The 3386-nt window shown below is 42.7% G+C and overlaps 8 non-coding genes and 1 pseudogene across 8 annotated transcripts; all 9 read right to left on the bottom strand.

The window, feature by feature from the left end:
• Window positions 1–157: 157 nt before the first annotated feature.
• On the bottom strand, window positions 158–276 carry LOC121842002. The gene has a single exon (XR_006080868.1). It is a non-coding gene; the product is annotated as a 5S ribosomal RNA (ribosomal RNA).
• A 260-nt stretch (window positions 277–536) lies between these two features.
• On the bottom strand, window positions 537–654 carry LOC121842003 (annotated as a pseudogene).
• A 242-nt stretch (window positions 655–896) lies between these two features.
• On the bottom strand, window positions 897–1015 carry LOC121842001. The gene has a single exon (XR_006080867.1). It is a non-coding gene; the product is annotated as a 5S ribosomal RNA (ribosomal RNA).
• Window positions 1016–1274: 259 nt separating this feature from the next.
• On the bottom strand, window positions 1275–1393 carry LOC121842000. The gene has a single exon (XR_006080866.1). It is a non-coding gene; the product is annotated as a 5S ribosomal RNA (ribosomal RNA).
• Window positions 1394–1635: 242 nt separating this feature from the next.
• Window positions 1636–1754, bottom strand: LOC121842007. Its single transcript, XR_006080872.1, has one exon. It is a non-coding gene; the product is annotated as a 5S ribosomal RNA (ribosomal RNA).
• Window positions 1755–1996: 242 nt separating this feature from the next.
• Window positions 1997–2115, bottom strand: LOC121842006. The gene has a single exon (XR_006080871.1). It is a non-coding gene; the product is annotated as a 5S ribosomal RNA (ribosomal RNA).
• Window positions 2116–2375: 260 nt separating this feature from the next.
• LOC121842005 lies at window positions 2376–2494 on the bottom strand. The gene has a single exon (XR_006080870.1). It is a non-coding gene; the product is annotated as a 5S ribosomal RNA (ribosomal RNA).
• Window positions 2495–2736: 242 nt separating this feature from the next.
• LOC121842004 lies at window positions 2737–2855 on the bottom strand. The gene has a single exon (XR_006080869.1). It is a non-coding gene; the product is annotated as a 5S ribosomal RNA (ribosomal RNA).
• A 129-nt stretch (window positions 2856–2984) lies between these two features.
• LOC121841999 lies at window positions 2985–3103 on the bottom strand. Its single transcript, XR_006080865.1, has one exon. It is a non-coding gene; the product is annotated as a 5S ribosomal RNA (ribosomal RNA).
• Window positions 3104–3386: the final 283 nt, after the last annotated feature.

Below are 3386 nucleotides of genomic sequence, written 5' to 3'. Positions count from 1 at the left end.
TAAAGTGAAAGTGAGTCTGATTAACAGCTGTTGCATTTTCACCATTTAGATAAGCATCTTTGTGTCACTCAAAAAGTGGAAGAAATTGCATATACTGCAGCCATAATTTGTAGCACAGATTGCCTTGTGGGAAAAAACGGACAAAGAGTTGACAAAAAGCTTACAGCACCTGGTATTCCCAGGAAGTCTCCCATCCAAGTACTAACCAGGCCCGACCCTGCTTAGCTTCCGAGATCAGACGAGATCAGGCGTACTCAGGCCGGTGTGGTCGTAAGCGAGAAACTATGTCTTGGTGCACTATGTAAAGTGAAAGTGAGTCTGATTAACAGCTGTTGCATTTTCACCATTTAGATAAGCATCTTTGTGTCACTCAAAAAGTGGAAGAAATTGCATATACTGCAGCCATAATTTGTAGCACAGATTGTTGGATGAAATACAAACTAAACTTGCTTACTTATTTCAAAGCAAGGGCACATATTTCAGCCTTGTGGAAATAAACGGACAAAGAGTTGAAATTCCACAAGGCAGTGACAAAAAGCTTACAGCACCTGGTATTCCCAGGGGTCTCCCATCCAAGTACTAACCAGGCCCGACCCTGCTTAGCTTCCGAGATCAGACGAGATCAGGCGTACTCAGGCCGGTGTGGTCGTAAGCGAGAAACTATCTCTTGGTGCACTATGTAAAGTGAAAGTGAGTCTGATTAACAGCTGTTGCATTTTCACCATTTAGATAAGCATCTTTGTGTCACTCAAAAAGTGGAAGAAATTGCATATACTGCAGCCATAATTTGTAGCACAGATTGTTGGATGAAATACAAACTAAACTTGCTTACTTATTTCAAAGCAAGGGCACATATTTCAGCCTTGTGGGAAAAAACGGACAAAGAGTTGACAAAAAGCTTACAGCACCTGGTATTCCCAGGAAGTCTCCCATCCAAGTACTAACCAGGCCCGACCCTGCTTAGCTTCCGAGATCAGACGAGATCAGGCGTACTCAGGCCGGTGTGGTCGTAAGCGAGAAACTATCTCTTGGTGCACTATGTAAAGTGAAAGTGAGTCTGATTAACAGCTGTTGCATTTTCACCATTTAGATAAGCATCTTTGTGTCACTCAAAAAGTGGAAGAAATTGCATATACTGCAGCCATAATTTGTAGCACAGATTGTTGGATGAAATACAAACTAAACTTGCTTACTTATTTCAAAGCAAGGGCACATATTTCAGCCTTGTGGAAATAAACGGACAAAGAGTTGAAATTCCACAAGGCAGTGACAAAAGCTTACAGCACCTGGTATTCCCAGGAAGTCTCCCATCCAAGTACTAACCAGGCCCGACCCTGCTTAGCTTCCGAGATCAGACGAGATCAGGCGTACTCAGGCCGGTGTGGTCGTAAGCGAGAAACTATCTCTTGGTGCACTATGTAAAGTGAAAGTGAGTCTGATTAACAGCTGTTGCATTTTCACCATTTAGATAAGCATCTTTGTGTCACTCAAAAAGTGGAAGAAATTGCATATACTGCAGCCATAATTTGTAGCACAGATTGTTGGATGAAATACAAACTAAACTTGCTTACTTATTTCAAAGCAAGGGCACATATTTCAGCCTTGTGGGAATAAACGGACAAAGAGTTGACAAAAAGCTTACAGCACCTGGTATTCCCAGGAAGTCTCCCATCCAAGTACTAACCAGGCCCGACCCTGCTTAGCTTCCGAGATCAGACGAGATCAGGCGTACTCAGGCCGGTGTGGTCGTAAGCGAGAAACTATCTCTTGGTGCACTATGTAAAGTGAAAGTGAGTCTGATTAACAGCTGTTGCATTTTCACCATTTAGATAAGCATCTTTGTGTCACTCAAAAAGTGGAAGAAATTGCATATACTGCAGCCATAATTTGTAGCACAGATTGTTGGATGAAATACAAACTAAACTTGCTTACTTATTTCAAAGCAAGGGCACATATTTCAGCCTTGTGGGAAAAAACGGACAAAGAGTTGACAAAAAGCTTACAGCACCTGGTATTCCCAGGAAGTCTCCCATCCAAGTACTAACCAGGCCCGACCCTGCTTAGCTTCCGAGATCAGACGAGATCAGGCGTACTCAGGCCGGTGTGGTCGTAAGCGAGAAACTATGTCTTGGTGCACTATGTAAAGTGAAAGTGAGTCTGATTAACAGCTGTTGCATTTTCACCATTTAGATAAGCATCTTTGTGTCACTCAAAAAGTGGAAGAAATTGCATATACTGCAGCCATAATTTGTAGCACAGATTGTTGGATGAAATACAAACTAAACTTGCTTACTTATTTCAAAGCAAGGGCACATATTTCAGCCTTGTGGAAATAAACGGACAAAGAGTTGAAATTCCACAAGGCAGTGACAAAAAGCTTACAGCACCTGGTATTCCCAGGAAGTCTCCCATCCAAGTACTAACCAGGCCCGACCCTGCTTAGCTTCCGAGATCAGACGAGATCAGGCGTACTCAGGCCGGTGTGGTCGTAAGCGAGAAACTATGTCTTGGTGCACTATGTAAAGTGAAAGTGAGTCTGATTAACAGCTGTTGCATTTTCACCATTTAGATAAGCATCTTTGTGTCACTCAAAAAGTGGAAGAAATTGCATATACTGCAGCCATAATTTGTAGCACAGATTGTTGGATGAAATACAAACTAAACTTGCTTACTTATTTCAAAGCAAGGGCACATATTTCAGCCTTGTGGGAAAAAACGGACAAAGAGTTGACAAAAAGCTTACAGCACCTGGTATTCCCAGGAAGTCTCCCATCCAAGTACTAACCAGGCCCGACCCTGCTTAGCTTCCGAGATCAGACGAGATCAGGCGTACTCAGGCCGGTGTGGTCGTAAGCGAGAAACTATCTCTTGGTGCACTATGTAAAGTGAAAGTGAGTCTGATTAACAGCTGTTGCATTTTCACCATTTAGATAAGCATCTATATTTCAGCCTTGTGGGAAAAAACGGACAAAGAGTTGACAAAAAGCTTACAGCACCTGGTATTCCCAGGAAGTCTCCCATCCAAGTACTAACCAGGCCCGACCCTGCTTAGCTTCCGAGATCAGACGAGATCAGGCGTACTCAGGCCGGTGTGGTCGTAAGCGAGAAACTATCTCTTGGTGCACTATGTAAAGTGAAAGTGAGTCTGATTAACAGCTGTTGCATTTTCACCATTTAGATAAGCATCTTTGTGTCACTCAAAAAGTGGAAGAAATTGCATATACTGCAGCCATAATTTGTAGCACAGATTGTTGGATGAAATACAAACTAAACTTGCTTACTTATTTCAAAGCAAGGGCACATATTTCAGCCTTGTGGGAATAAACGGACAAAGAGTTGAAATTCCACAAGGCAGTGACAAAAAGCTTACAGCACCTGGTATTCCC

This window comes from Oncorhynchus tshawytscha, unplaced genomic scaffold (assembly GCF_018296145.1).
Source record: "Oncorhynchus tshawytscha isolate Ot180627B unplaced genomic scaffold, Otsh_v2.0 Un_contig_11437_pilon_pilon, whole genome shotgun sequence".
Lineage (NCBI taxonomy): Eukaryota > Metazoa > Chordata > Actinopteri > Salmoniformes > Salmonidae > Oncorhynchus > Oncorhynchus tshawytscha.
Note: the sequence above shows the minus strand (reverse complement) of the source record. Positions and strands in the feature narration are given on the sequence as shown.